Source organism: Colossoma macropomum, unplaced genomic scaffold, assembly GCF_904425465.1.
Source record: "Colossoma macropomum unplaced genomic scaffold, Colossoma_macropomum, whole genome shotgun sequence".
Taxonomy (NCBI): domain Eukaryota; kingdom Metazoa; phylum Chordata; class Actinopteri; order Characiformes; family Serrasalmidae; genus Colossoma; species Colossoma macropomum.
The window spans coordinates 20,263-36,537 of record NW_023496033.1 but is presented as its reverse complement, the minus strand read 5'-3'; the positions used below and the strand labels follow the sequence as shown (position 1 = coordinate 36,537).

Genomic DNA, 16,275 nt, shown 5'->3' with positions numbered 1-16,275 from the left:
GGCATTACTGAGGAAAAAACAGGCAGATGTGAAGATAAAATGTATAATTTATATTTTGCGAACAATAAAACATTGCAAACGATGCATTTATTGATCAACTTACAGTGTATGACTCGTCACTTGCTATTGTTAAAGTTTAACGTTGCGCTCGATGGAGTAGGTTCAGTGTCGTAAACCTGGCAACCTGCGTGAGCTTTGAGTCTGGGGAGAAGGAGGCTGGGTGAGACAATTCTCTCCAGTATTTTGAATTAGTTGATTAGTTGGATATGATTAGTTGGATCAGGTGACATAGGGAGACAGGGAACAGGGGAAATACTAAAGTAAGCAGGGCAATGGGGTACTCCAGGACCAGGCTTTTGAACAACATTATCCAGGAACCAAATACTGCTGCCCTATTGTGCTCTGAAATGCAGGAAAGATCATATGAATATGTGTGCAACACACATTGTGAGCCATGTTGTTTCCACAAAAATGTGGAAGGCAGTAAAGCCTGAAGGTATCAGCAAAATATTCTAAGTATTTGACAATGGCTTTTGTCAACATTGAAAATGATTGGCGTTGCCTTTGGTTTTCTATCCTTGTTAGCTCTTGTCAAAAAATCTTATATCCTAATTATAAGCCCAGCTATATTTTTATATTGATCATACTTTCTGCCTGGTAACAGAGTAATCTGCAGAAGACATATAACCCAACATGCTAACAGTTAATCCTTTTTTCAGATACATACAGGGCACAGATATTTCCTGTGTAAGCAAGAAGGGAAATAAGACGTCAGCCTCTGTGGTTGATGGTGGTATAGTCATCACCTTCTTCTAGAAATAGAGCTTCTGTCTAGAACTTCTGTTTGCCACTGAAGAATACATGTATATCACGTTACAAAATCCATATTTGGTAAAGTTTTACTCTACTGTCTGTTCTGAAGTGCCTATAAAATCTATGTCAGACAGTGAATGTTGAGACTTCTCATCCTAAGACAGAACTCTTGCAATACTAGAATAAAGGAAGATTTTTCATTAACTCAACTGCATGACTTTTAATCTTTCATTTGATTGAATAATTTTTCCCTAGCACTCTTGTGTAGCAGTGTTAGGGGCAAAAAAGGAGGATGATTTCTGGGCTCAGCAGAGGCAGAGGCCACAAGGAGATTCAACGTGAGACTAGAGTGGAGTGCGCAGCAGAGCAAGAGTCAGAGAGTCAGACTGAGAACCCAACTCAGTCTCTCTAAAGTCTCTTTTACTGTGAGTGTTTTTTCCTTTATAACATTTAATGCCAGTAAAATGATTTATAAGCTAAAGTAATCAAAATCAACTTTCACTGCTATTTTCTGTGCACTATTTAATTAGAATATTCTGTGATTGTAAACGTTTGTATGATGAACATGGAATATGATCTCTTTCAAGGAAAAACGGTGTAAACCTGGTCACCTATACCCTCTGTAGTTTACATCATACAAAGTAATTAGAACTCAAAGAAATGAAAGCACAGCAGGTTCAACCACTCAGGAGTCTAGAATGAGGAAGAAAGAAAGTACATGGAAATTGATACTAGCTGGCATTGATGCTACCTGCAGCATATAAGCAGTGATACTCAGAGGTCAACACAATTTCCTGGCACCTTCCATGAATAAAATTCAGTTTATATCCCATTACCATTTTAAAAGCAATAAGATGACTGTTATTGTTATTGTTGTTGTTATTTTTTAAAAAAGTTAAGGTATATGTACTTGAACTCAAAATACTTATTAACATTAGCATTTAAATGATCACAGCAACACAAAATATCTGTATCCACTTTTAATATGGTGATTTTGGGCTGCTCCATTTCAGTGACAATGAACTTCTCTATGAAATATATTCATTAATATCTTCCAAATAATATTTTTATGAAAATATTAATTAACCAAAAATTAATTATAATATTAATTACCAAAAATAACAACAATTTAATGTCCACATTTTTTGCAACACCTTGCAAAATGACCATGAGATCAGTAAGTATTCTCATTCTATTTACACTTACACACACAAAAAAAGATTTGGCTGCATGGGTAAAGCTTGATCATTCGACCTTGTTAACAAAATTATTGTTAACAAGGTTGAGTGATCAAGATTGATATATTTTTTAAATGTATGTAAACTATGTGGTATTAATAACTAGAATGTAACATGTGCAGTCATTATGGTGATAATAGCTTATATAGCATCTGTTTGACCACTTGAGTTGGGAAATAGCATTTCCAGAAGGCTAAGCATATACTTTGATTAATACTTTGTTGAAAAACACCAAAGAAAAAAGTAAAAGTTGCAGTTTTAAAAAAAGTAAGAGTTTCAAGGCATAAAATGAAATCTATTCATGTCAAGTACCAACTGTTGACAGACAATGTGTGCATGAGAAGAGTGTGCAGGGATAAAATAAAACATCAACTTGACAGTGACTCTGTTTTCTTTGAATACAAGCACACGAAGAGCAATATTACAGAAGTAAGGTCCACTTGAGCTGCATTATCTTTAGCAGCATACTGTTGATGGGGACACAGTGCAATGGCCCTTATTCATCAAACATGCATGCGATCAATCTGACCATAAAAAGAATGCTTGCAAATTTCACAGACACTTTTGTTATTCATCAGTTTCACCTTTGGTGTATCTGTAGAATCAAACTCATGTGTGCAGTGTGTAAATTTGAGCACAATAGTTTAACAACCTGAAAAATAATACTAATAATTTGTCCACATGTCAATCCGATATAAAAGTGGATGCTCTTATTTTACATGCACATTGGTATAAACAAATGCAGCAAATATTCCATGTTCCCCTTCAAGAGACTTTACACTGCATTTTGTTTTTTATACTACTGACACCCCCCCCCCATAACAATACAAAACATATGTATAATGCAGAAGCATCTCATACACAGCCGTAAGCATTTAAATTTCATCTCCATGTGTTTTTCAAGTCATACGAAAGTTTCATGAATCATATGTAGAGTAGTTTGTCTGTCATTAATGTGGTCAAATCTACACTCCTTTTATGCACACTGATGAATGAAGGCAGTGTCCATTAGGGTCTAGACTATTGCACATCCCCATGAACTCCAACGGAAGTACTTGATACTGCCAAAGTAAGTAAAACTAAATAAACTAAAACAAACATAAATACAGGCGGGCTCTGGTGCCACATTGGCCCCCAACTTTGTTCGAGAGCAGCAACCCTGCTGTTAATAGTTCCAGTCCCAACAGATTATTTGAGGGCACCTGGCTGGGAGGTACCCAGGGCCCCCTAGACTCTGGGCTGTCAGGTGTGGCCATCGGGTGATGTGGTCCTCCTGGGTCACTGAGGGATGTCAAGGAGATTTTGAATTTGCTGAAGGGCTTCAACAGCACTCTGGCACTGCCACAGAGCTTAGCGGGGTTCTCTGTGCAGCTGGGGAGCGCAAGTTGGGTCCTGGGTGGCATAGCTCTGGAGGGCCTTGGGCACTAGGTGCCCTTCCTGATCCACCAGATACCCAGCAGTGTGGTCCCGCTTGGAAGAGCGGCCATCCCGGCGGTGTGGAGTAAGCACCTTGACTCTCTCTACTGGCTGAAACTTCCGGCCCTTGACCCACCAGTCAGTTTTGCTTTCACGTCGCCACCCCTGGTGTTGCTCATCTGCGTTGCCAATGGCCCTTGGGGAACCTTCTACCAGCACTGCCGTCTTCCTGAGCTGGCGGCTTTACCAGAAGGGATGAAGGCCACATTGCCAGGAGCCCTGACTCCCAACTTCAGCCCTGCCTGTCCCAACTCCAAGCTCAGCATTCCCAGCCAACACAAAGCTGATTGGGTGGTGAGCTGATCAGCTCACTGACTGAGTAAAGCAGTATGTGCAGCCACAAAGCTCCCTGTGAAGAGCTCCCAAGCTGCCAGTCATTTATAGTTTTACCAAAATCAGGCTAAGCAATTGTTTGTGTCCAAGTAGGGCATAAAATGTTTGAAAAGTTATTGCTATTTTATATATAGATTGATCTAGAATGAAATAATGACTATTTGCAAACATTTTTAAAAATGAAAGTGCTTAGCACTAATTAATAAACAATTATTAATTAATAAACAAATTATGTCCTGATGTTTTCATAACAAGCAAGTAATCTGTAGGTTTCATTAAAAAAACAATGAACAAACTCAAGATTCTGTGGCATTTTCCTTGGCTGTTAATTGTTATTACTGTAAAATTATGAAATTGTACTGATATTTTGGACAGTAATTACATTGCTGCTTCTTATGTAACTATTTACATCATTAATATTTCATAAACATATCAAAAGATTCGGGTTTCCATTTTTTGAGATGATTTCTTGTATTGTAAACAAAAATAGAAGAAATTTGGAACTGATTATAGTTTCTAGCCTTTCCTTTTTTCTTAGATGCATGGTCATCTGTAAGAGGAAGAGGATGTGGTTTCAAGCTCTTACCAGCTTTTACTGTGAAACTGAAATTGAAGTGGGTGGAAACTTATCAGACTGAGATCACTGACAGCCTCCCATAACATGAGAAAGAGAGCATAGTCCCAACACATTCTTGATTTCCTTCCTGGCAGTCATGGGCTCAATAAGCCTCTCTCTCCTGGGTTTCCTTGCATTCATCAGTACCTGTGATCTCCATTGTCCACTCAGTCATCCTGACAATGGACTTCGTGAGTGCCGCAAAAAACTTACTTCACCAGCATTGGAGGTCCTCCCTGGGGGTGGCTGGGACAACCTGCGTAACCTTGATATGGGGCGAGTGATGAACATCAGCTATTCCCTGTGCCAGACCACCGAGGACGGCGTGTACATCATCCCAGACGAGGTCTTCATCATCCCACAGAAAGTGAGCAGAGTGGAGATGAACTCGGAGATCATCAGTTCATGGCTGGAACAGAAAAGCACCACTTCAAGCTCCATTAATGCAGACGGGTCCATACGCTCTGTGCTCAACGGCAAGTTCTCCGCTGAGAACAAACGCATGAAAACCACCAAGTGAAAGAGAGTTCTGTCACATCACGTGTACAGGTAAGACCCAGTAACATAATTCCAAAGACACATTAACACAGTATATTTTAGGAATTATATTTTAGAATTAGCACAATATATTGTAATTTGCATACTATTTTGAATTGTGCAAACATTCACATAAACAAGGAAGTAAAATGTCAGGACAATGGAAAAACTACCAATACCAGTGCAAATAAAATTCAAGAGACTCGTAAGATACTTGTATTAATTTATTCACTGATCCTCTGAGCTGCTCCCCTCTGGCCAACGATTCAGGTTCTAGAGTTTCATAGGATTTCTTTGAATTTGAGTCAGTGGGCCATTTTTAAAATTATAATTTATTTATTATTAGTTATTTTTAATTATAGTTTTAACGCTTTACTGCTTAAATACTTACAAACATCCTGGTTTATTGCTAAGTTTGATGATTATCTATCCACTGAATATTTAGTTGAGATTCATTATATTCCAACAAAATGTTTTGCAATATTTTATTTTCTACATCAGTCAAGCTCAGCAGTTAGCCTTAATGTTAAAAATTCATGATTAATGGACCAGTAGAAAAATAGTTGGAATAAAATCTCTTTACATTGCACAAAAAATTAGAATGTTTTTGCCTTCTAATCATTTTGGAGGTACATGCTTTACTTAGGATAGTAAGGATGTATATGCTGTGTGGCTAAATCTTGGAGGATTCTTATATTAATTTATTACATTCTTATAGGAACATTTTTCGAGAGACAAAAAATTGTAATGTAAAAATGTAATTACTACAAAACAATGTATTACTACAAAACTGAGACTCCCAAAGAAATCTGTGATTGAGTGGGATTTTTAACATAAATACACTACCTGATTATATTTACTTTGATAAATTGCAATAGAATGTTCACATAATTCAAAAGAAACTTCAATGCAAGGAAAAACTGATCTGGATTGGCAATGCTCACTTCTTGGATTTAACTTTGTTTGTCAAAACAAGGAGGTGGAAGGTTTGGCCAATTCTGAAGCCTGAATACATGAAAGTAACTACTCTGAAACCGCATCTGTGGCAGTTCTAAATATTTAGATTTCTGAATGAAAAAAGTTTTGCTTTCTCATAGCAGATTCTGGTCCTGTTTTTTCTCAGGTGCGTAATCATCTGTACACTGTTAAGGTGTTTCCTGATTTCACTCTGGACACCCGCTTTGCCCGTCAGGTAGAGGAAATCGCAGATGCCATCAAGAACAACCGAACCCGTCAGGCAGAGTATCTGTCAGAGAAGATGATACTTGATTATGGCACACACGTCATCACAAGTGTTGATGCTGGTGCTACTTTGGTGGAGGAGGACTACTTAAAATCCTCTTATGTTTCTGATATGCAGTCTTCTCAGTCTTCTGTTTCAGCATCAGCTGGTGCTAACTTTTTTAAAAAATAGTTGAATTTTAAAATTGAAAGATTGAATATAACTGGATTTATAGACCAGGAAACATCTGAAACTCGGAGCTACCAGGGAACATTACATACTCCATAACACTGAGTCATGGTGGGGCTTTATTTTATCCTGGTATAACTCTACAGAAATGGCAAGAGAGCACACACCAACAATCTGGTAGCTATTGACCGTAGTGGACTACCACTCCACTATTTTCTCAATCCATCATTGTTTCCAGACCTCCCACTTCCAACAGTGAATAAACTAGCTCTGTTTGTGAGTCAGGCCATAGAACGCTACTACACAATTAACACTCGCCCTGGATGTGTGAACCCAGACTCCAAAAATTTTAATTTCCAAGCTAATGTAGATGATAATTCCTGTGAGGGTCCCAGCAGCAACCTTAACTTTGGTGGAGTTTACCAGCAGTGCACTCCCCTGACTTCAGACGGAGATGCAATCTGCCAGGAGCTCGCTGAGAAAAACCAGCCACTGGCTCATATTCCTGTCAGCAACCATACACTGCTACCCTATTGCGCTCAGAAACACAGGAATACAATGAGTGTCATAGGCATTGTCATTCGTGCTGGTTGGTGTCTGAGTGCTGTAAAGACATCTGTGAAAATATGTCTGTTCGCATTGACACCTACTGGTGCTCCACTAATGAAATGGCTCAAGAGTTCTCTGGATATCTCTTTGGAGGTCTGTATGGCCCTTCTTTACAAAACCCATTAACCAAATCCAGATCTTGTCCTCCAAATTCTTTCCTCAGAAATTTTTGTCAAATGGAATTATGATCTGTCTGAGCAGCGACTACGAAACAGCAACCAAAATTCTCTGTTACCGTTTGGAGGTTCTTTAGCTGCCAGTCTACCAACTTGCTTGCAGGAAGCAGTCTCGCTGCCCACCACAGTTCAGTCAACATCTTGCAGCCATAAGCGATGGATGCCAGATACTGTACTGTGTTCAGTCAGGTGTTTTCACTGGAGGCGAGTTACTGCCCATCCACCTGCCACCTTTCAAAAGACCTCCAGACACAAACATTGACGAGAGGAAAATCAAAGCGATAAAACCGTGGAGTCTAATGAAGCCTGAGGACAGCAAACTGTCCTCATATGATGATTCCTCTCAGTCAACAGGGAAATAGATGATATTGTGTTCGCTGAATAGCCTTGTTCAGCTCATGTGAACAAATCTTATATCCTGATTATAAGCTTAGCTATATTTTTATATTAATCAAGTAATTAGCTTTAATCTAACAGCACTAACTTTCTGCCTGGCAACAGAGTAATCTGCGGAAGACATATAACCCAACACGCTAACAGTTAATCCTTTTTAGACACATACACAGATACTTCCTGTGTAAGCAAGAAGGTAAATAAAACGTCCGCCTCTGTGGTTGATGCTCGTTCACTGAAATGAAGTTATCACCTTCTTCAGGAAATAGAGCTTCTGTCTCGAACTTAGGTTTACCACTGAAGGATACATGGTTTCACATTGTTTTTAAGCATCATGCTACAAAAGTGTATCATTGGTTACTCTGTAATAAGCCTTAATAACATAATAAGCCTTGATAACATAAGCCTTTGTAACTGTACATACATGTTCATAATCACACAAAAAAATGTTAAAACACCACAGTATAAGGCTTCATAGCAGTCCTGGCCACTGATATCACCACAGTTATAATACATATTTTTCCTGTTCTTAACATTATTGGTGAGACATAAAGCTGTATCATAAAGCTTAATAACAAATGTTCTATTCATTGACATAATGCTGTTTTTTAAAAAGATCCACAGTGATAAAAGCATGCCTTCAATCTTAACTTGCAAACTCTCTAATGTTCCTCACTATCTTCAAAATGAAAAAGATTTTCTAAGTGAATAACATCTAATAAAAACTTACCAGCTTTCTTTAAAGACTTTAGATAAAGTGATGTTATTGATCAGCTCTATGAAATAATCCACATTAATAGAAGTACATACCAAGTTATAAAGCACTAGAAGTGCTCTTCACAGACCTTAAGTAAAGTGAGATTGCTTTACATAAGAATATCTAGACAGAAGAATACAAGAATTACAAGTTTGTACTTTGAACAGGGGTTCATTTATTGACAAAACATATTTTTATATCAAAAAGGCAATGATGTATCCATATATATCAAAATAATTCCCTGTATCCCCTCATTTTTTCAAACAAATTAAATTCAGGTTTTCCAGTATAACAGATTCTCTGATGTTAAATTTAAACAATGTTTCCTTAATACAACAAAAGCTTTGTAATGCAAAACAAAATAAACTGAAACAACCTCAATGCCATTCACTGTATCCAAAGCGTAAAACCTCTACAAACATCAAACATTTTAGATATACAAATGCTTTTATCAATAACCTAATGAGCATTAGACTGCTAGGATATTTATTTTAATCTGATTTTTTTGTTTGACAAAACAAACTTGAACTCAAAAATTTTCTAGATTTAAGAGAATCTGAAAACCTGCTCTTTCAAAAAGACAAATTTCTTGTCAATCAAACAACATTTTTATTGTGGAAGTACACCTCAGTGGATCATAGGTAACAGTTCCCATCATGCTTTCATTTGCATGATTTCAGACATTGTGGCATCTTGACACCTGTCAAAAAAATGTGGACAATTACTCTACTAGAGAATTCCATGGGGGGCAGGACCTGAAAGACAATAATTGCTGCTAGGGCAAGCTCAGAAATTGGTGAGGTCCTGGGGATAGTATTGTTGTCTATTCCCACTTTTTGGAAAGCCCTCTTAATCAACCCACCTTGGTTAAAGGCTTGTAATGCATGCTTGTAATGCAGTATTACCCCACAAACAAGTTTGCCTTAGAAAAGAGGTAATGTAAAAAAAAAATAATCTAAATATCTTAATGCAAATATGCCATAGAACTATTGCAAAATAATATGACAATCAGTAAAAGTTATTACTTTGAGTGAGACTCAGGTCATGCATAGAATAAATAATGTTTGAGTATTCCAATAAGGTCATGTTAATGCTACAATTCAACAAATTGCCAAGTGTTCAACAAGTTCAAGAAAAAGTGTTGCTTTGAATTTACTTGATTCAAATGTATACATGGATTCCAAATGAATGAAATATATACACCAGCACAATTACTGTGATTCATTTTTGCCGAGAACTGTATTGATGTTATGTATTTTTTTCATGTGAACTGATGTATAGTGTCAGTCTGTACCTTACGTTCATACTGATAATAAAGACATTTTTGTCTCTGCAGGAAAGCTTGCATCTGTTATATGACAGTTTGTAACCCTACACCACAGTTGATACAGTTGATCAATAAACTTGTGTTTCCATGTTGCAGTTTGTTTCTGTAATATTACAGATTGTAACCATACACCATGGTCCATTAGCTATTGTTACAGTTGCAAATGCACTGTATACAGAACTGAAAATTACACTGAGCACATTTTTACAGAACTTCCAAGAAAGACCCACTGTCCCCGGGTAAACAAAGCAATTGACTAGGTTGTTTTTCTGTGAGAAATTCACAGTTGATGCTTTAACCACTTGAAGTTGTGATCTTATTAAATTAAGCCACCACATGTAACACTTTAGGAAGCATTCTTGATTTGGTTAGGTTGTATCTCGTGCTGAAATACTGGTTTAACCTGATTACATTTAATTTCAGTTTAAATGCAAAGGAAATCTAGATTAAATCCATATTTAAATTTCACTTCAAGTTTTGTATCATGACACCTTGGTATAAACTCATTTAGAACTTGCAAGCCAAATTTTGAATGTTAGTGTTAGTCCTGGAGACCCCTGTCCTGCCCAGTTTCAACTATTCTCTGCACCACAAGAATGATTTGGTATATTAACCAAGTAAGCAAGCTGGCTGCCTTAAATATTTGATATTGGAAGTTAACAAAATGTAAGATATAGATTATTTTTAACTTAGTATTTACCATTGACGAAGTCAGAATTCCTCAGCCAGGTTACTTTTTTAAGTTAAATTCATGTTAAACTAAATTCATCGGTCAGATTAGGTGCTTTTGAGGAACACCTGAAACTATGCAATGCTATGGATCGCCAGGCAGGATTAAAAAAACACTGAATTCTATACATATACAAAGCTAGACATTGTACTACTCCCTGAACAAGTATATTTTTAACATTATATTTGTGTTTCATGTTTTACAATTAGACAATTACAATACAATTTTAACATCGTATGGCAAATAAAACATTGAAGAGTAAACAAGTATCAAACAAACACACATAAATAGAATAAATACACAAATGATTAAATAAGTAAATAAGTAGGTTAAAAAAACAAATAGACCAGTTACAGAGCAGTTAGATAGTAGAGCATTTTGATAGTGAGCCTAGTTTGGCAAATAGGAAAAAGATGTCCGTGGCCAGACCCGTGAAAATAAAAAAGTACACATGCAACCTCCCCCCCAAAAAATTATAAATTAAGGGAAAGATAAAGATAAACACTGATTTTGTAACCGTTCGTCAGAAACCAGACGCTCGCGGATTAAAAGGGCAAAAGGTGTTTTAATAGGGCTAGGCAGATGCGTGGTCAAAAGGCAGGCGTGGGTCAATTCCAAAAGACAAACCCAAAATAAAGCGGTGATCATATCACCGAGCAGACAAAGTCAAAAGGGCAAGGCAAAAACGAAGTCAGAAAACAGGCAAAGGTCCAAAAACACAGATCAGCAAAAACAGGCAACGGTACAAAAGGGCAAAGGCTAAAGGCAAAGTCAAATAACGGAACAAAGGTCAAAAACGTACAGCAAATAACTCTCGGACAAAACGCTCAGTATGCTCTGGAAGAAACAATACCTCGCAAAGAGCTAAACTACAGCCCGGGCTTAAAAGCTATTCTAGCTAGATCATATGACTGGGTAATGCAGTCCATCGAGTTTTCTGAATTGGAGGGAAGTTGCATTGTCACGTGATCCTCGTGAGGATTCTGGGAACTGAAGTCCAGGTTCTCTAGTGACACGGATTGATGTGTGACACCTATGCCTTTTCTGTGTTTGAAACTAATACGATCTGTTAATAATTTTGTAGCAAGCATAGGTTTCGGGGTCTGTGAGCTGCAGCCGTTTTCTGATTTTGATGCCACACTGTCAAAAGGAGCTACAGAGTCCTCATAACGCCCCCCACCAAAAAAGACAAACCTAATGAACATGCCTAATAAAGCCAAACTGCTAGTTTGTCCTGTTGTGCTATCTGTTTACAACCCTCTTTCCTCCTCGCCCTCCCCATACAAATCAAAATAAATCACAATTGCACCATTGATGGTAGCTAGTTTGTGGACAATACCAGTGACAAAGTTGACGAAGTACAAAAAAATACAACAAACAGTGGGAGCAACTATTAATTTTAATAGTTAAAAATAGATAAAAATAGAACCTTGTAATTTTACAATATTTTGAAATGTTTGTTTATGAAATGCAAAATATATACCTGGTTGCTGTTGCGAGATCTAATTGCTGCACCATATATGCATATATGTAACGTTCCTGAGTAAACAGAACAGCACAAAAAAGATGGGGAAGATTAATAAGGTCAAAAGTAACGAGTGCTTAGATAACAGATTGTGTTGTCAGTACATTTACTGTTACATTATCATTTTTCCTTAAAATTTGTGAAAAATAAACACATTGTTGCTCGATAGTCAACAATACTCAACGTTGTCAAAGTTATATTGTGCAAGCTGACAGCACCACGGTAACCCCTGCTGAATAAAGGCAATTAGAACCTTTAGGATTAAAACCTAATGGTTTTTGCCTCCTAATGGGAATTAGCTTAATGGTAACCATTAAAGACCACTAATTTCCTAGTGAACAATTAGAAATGTATCTGCAATCAGTCACTAGGTCACCTGTTAAACCATTAGGATACTTTACATTATCGACCCACTGAGAAAAGCTAAAACACATTACAAACCGCCAAGAACCAACAGAAGCTCTAAATGGTTTGTATATTTTTCCATCAGGGACATGAACATTAAAATCCATTATCAAACATTAAATTAAATAACGGTTGGTACAGAACAGATTGTGTAGTACTGCTGACAGCACTGCTAATAGCTACCATTAGCAATAATATGCATACAGACTGCAAGTTCAAGTTGGGGATCACAAAACCGTGAGACAGTACTCTATACAAATCATCAAAAACTATACATTCACTCATATTTGTTTTTAAATGTCAAAAGCTCATTAAGTAAACGTGTAGAAACAATATTAATTTAAAATGAGTAACATCTTTACAAATGCTTTATAAATATTTTCACCTTTGATTTTTATCCAGCAGTGAGGGAAGCCATTTTGCAGACGTATTGGCCACAGACAAATTTGAAACTCTCTGCACTATAAGAAGTAAAACCCCAAAGAATGCTAAGGAAGGTTGATTCAAGCCGAAGAACCAAAGACACAGTCAACATGCTCCAGCCTAAGATGAGCACTCTCGAAAAGAGAGGCACTGCACTTACCTCTAAACCTGGAAAATCATAGTGAGAGCTCAAATGAAAGCTCAAACACAAGTGCAGCACCAAGAGCATACAAAGACTGATCTTTTTGCAGACGTCAACAAACAACGGAGGTACTTTGATAAAGTCAAGAAGAAGCTAAAAGAAGGACTGGACTATGGGTTTATTTTCGAGTATCCCTCAGCAACCAGCCACACATTTTCCAGAGCCCTTCTGAAGTAGGGAACTTTTTAGTGAGCACATAAACTATCCTAGATGACATAGTGCTGAACGGCTGTTGTTTGAGAAACTTGGATATAATCTGAGCACTAATAGACAGTTTAGCAGTGTCCTAATCCTAGGCCTTCAATAACCAGATCTGTGGTTTAGCTTTTGTTGAATTTGAGAATGGCACAATGTTTTGATTTACATATGTCAACCTTCTTTCTTCTCTTTTTTTATTCTCTCGAAAGGTTTTCATAGATGGAGTTTACATATGCTTTCTTACATTATTTTGTGTTATCGACAATGATATGGTCCCAGGATAACTTCCTTTTAAGCTGTAAAACTTGTTACACAACTTAATCCTTTTTAAGGCTATTAGGCTACGTTTACACAGCAGGTAAAAGAGGCCCAAATCTGATTTTCTCACCAAATCCGATTTTTTTGTTTGGCTGTTCACATTATCTTTTAAATGTGATCTGTATGCGACATCAGTCTGAACAGATCATCTCCTAAACCGACCCGCATGCGCAAAAGAACAGAGCTTCACGTGGCTCGTCCAGAGGTAAACAATCATGACGACTAGTGAACACCAGCCGCTCCTGGAGGGTTCAGTTTCATCTTCACCAGCATCACATGAGCGATTATGGAGGTTCAGTGGTTGAAGGCTGGACTCATCACCCAGAATGTGTTCGAGTTCGCCGTAAAAGGGCTCGTTATTCGGCCACGACCACTTCTTTAGTTCGCGTCCTCGGATTCTTTAAACTTTTTTTGACGCTGCAGCCTCGGTCTCCTCCGGCCGCGCTCGGCCGATTCGTTCGAAACCTCTTCGAAATCGGAGCGGTTTGATGAGTCTTTTCTAATGTTTTGGTACAGAAACACCTGCCTAAATGTTTATGAGTCTCAGCAGCGCGAAATTATGACGAATGTGGAGTTGTACTGACGTAAAAGTCGTATGAATTCCGATCTGGCTGTTCAGACAGAGTCGCACTGCCGCAGATCGGATACGGATCGGATTTCAGTACCAGATATGAAAGCGTCTCAAATCGGAATTGAAATTGTCAGATTCAATACGTTTTTTGCTGTTCACACTGCCACACATATGACACATCTGTGTCACATTTGAGGAAAAAGATCGGATTTGGGCCACTTTTACCTGCTGTGTAAACGTAGCCTTAGTGCAGACTTTTGCAGTAGGAGCTGTAGCCGAGATGTTGCTGTGCCGTCCCCCTTTGTTCCGTCACAGTAACGCCGTAAGTACGGGACAGCGGCCTCTGTGCCGGCACACACGGCGGAACAGCTTTCATTTTCAACACAATCGCTGTTTTACAGAATAGAAATACCCCAGATGTTCTTCTAAAGTACAGTGACTCGTAAATAGTAATACAAAAGTATAATGTAGCCTACATGCACCGCTGCTTACTTATTCTACGACATAGCAGTCTGCATTGACCTTGTATGCAGCAAAACTTGTACGTCGCTATTTGTCAACAAAATATACACATGAATTTCACCTACTTATCGTGTCATGTTTCTCACCAGTCTGGATCGGGTTCTTTAGATTTTACACTCTAAAGGCAGTGACTTGTAAAAAAATTTCAGGCGATGCAACCCATTATAAATCAGGATACACTCTTATTGCTGCCATGTAACTTGCATGCATACATACTGTTTGCAAATACATACTGCTAAAATCATTTCATGGTGGACTCAAAAGAAAGAAAATGACAGCGAAATGTTTTGTATAGCAGAACACTGGCCAGAAAATGCCAGTTTTTGCCAAATTGGTATTGCATCCCTGAAAATGTATTGCAGAAAACACATGCTGTGCAAGTGCATATTACTAATATATTTCATAGTTCTATTCATAAAAAAGGTTACAAGAGGATGCTTTTCAAGTGAGTCCACCTGTCAGGAAAAGAACCCTCTGTTAGATCTGGCTGGGGGGTTGTTGCATCTATGATACTTGAATAGGTTTCACATGTTGGTCACAATTATGTGTGATTAAAAACATATTATAGTTGGTATCAACGAAAAGAAAGTTTTATGCACCCCCTCTTAAATCTGGCTACATCACTATTACATCAATGATACTTATACAGGTGTCACATATTGGTCCAACATATGTGCGATTAAAAACATAGTATAGTTGTGTCAACAGAAAGAAAGTTATAGGAGGATGCCTTTTAAGGCAGTCCACCTGCCAGGAAATGCACCCCCTCTAAAATCTGGCTACATTATGATTATTTCCATGATACTTATACAGGTGTCACATATTGGTCTATTCCAATATGGAATTCAAAATATTCCAATTTGATTACGGGAGATAATCTACATCCCTTCAACATATTTGGAACCAATATGCATTACCTGTATAAGCATCCTGGATGTAATAATAATATAGCCAGATTTGAGAAGGAGTGCATTTCCCAGCAGGTTTGATACTACTATGAAACATTTATGGTAATGCATATTTTAGACCAATATGTGACACCTGTATAAGTATCATGGACATAATCATAATGTAGCCAGATTTTAGAGGGGGTGCATTTCCTGGCAGGTGGACTGCCTTAATAGGCATCCCCCTATAACTTTCTTTCTGTTGACAACTATAATATGTTTTTAATCACACATAATTGTGACCAACATGTGAAACCTATACAAGTATCATAGATGCAACAACCCCCCAGCCAGATCTAACAGAGGGTTCTTTTCCTGACAGGTGGACTCACTTGAAAAGCATCCTCTTGTAACCTTTTTTATGAATAGAACTATGAAATATATTAGTAATATACACTTTGGGCCAGCATGTGTTTTCTGCAATACATTTTCAGGGATGCAATACCAATTTGGCAAAAACTGGCATTTTCTGGCCAGTGTTCTGCTATACAAAGCATTTCCCTGCCATTTTCTTTCTTTTGAGTCTACCATGAAATGATTTGGCCCCTGTTCCGCTGTGTGTACCAGCACAGAGGCCGCTGTTCCGCTGTGTGTGCCGGCACAGTGGCCGCTGTTCCGCTGTGTGTGCCGGCACAGTGGCTGCTGTTCCGCTGTGTGTGCCGCTGTGTTTTACTCTATTTGTAACTAGCAAAGATACTTTCTCTGAGTAGATAACAAAGCACTTTTTGTAAGTTGCTCTGGATAAGAG

At 37.9% G+C, this 16,275-nt stretch overlaps 1 pseudogene; it reads left to right on the top strand.

The window, feature by feature from the left end:
- The first annotated feature begins 4,573 nt into the window (after positions 1 to 4,573).
- LOC118804091 lies at positions 4,574 to 7,571 on the top strand (annotated as a pseudogene).
- The last annotated feature ends 8,704 nt before the right edge of the window (positions 7,572 to 16,275 follow it).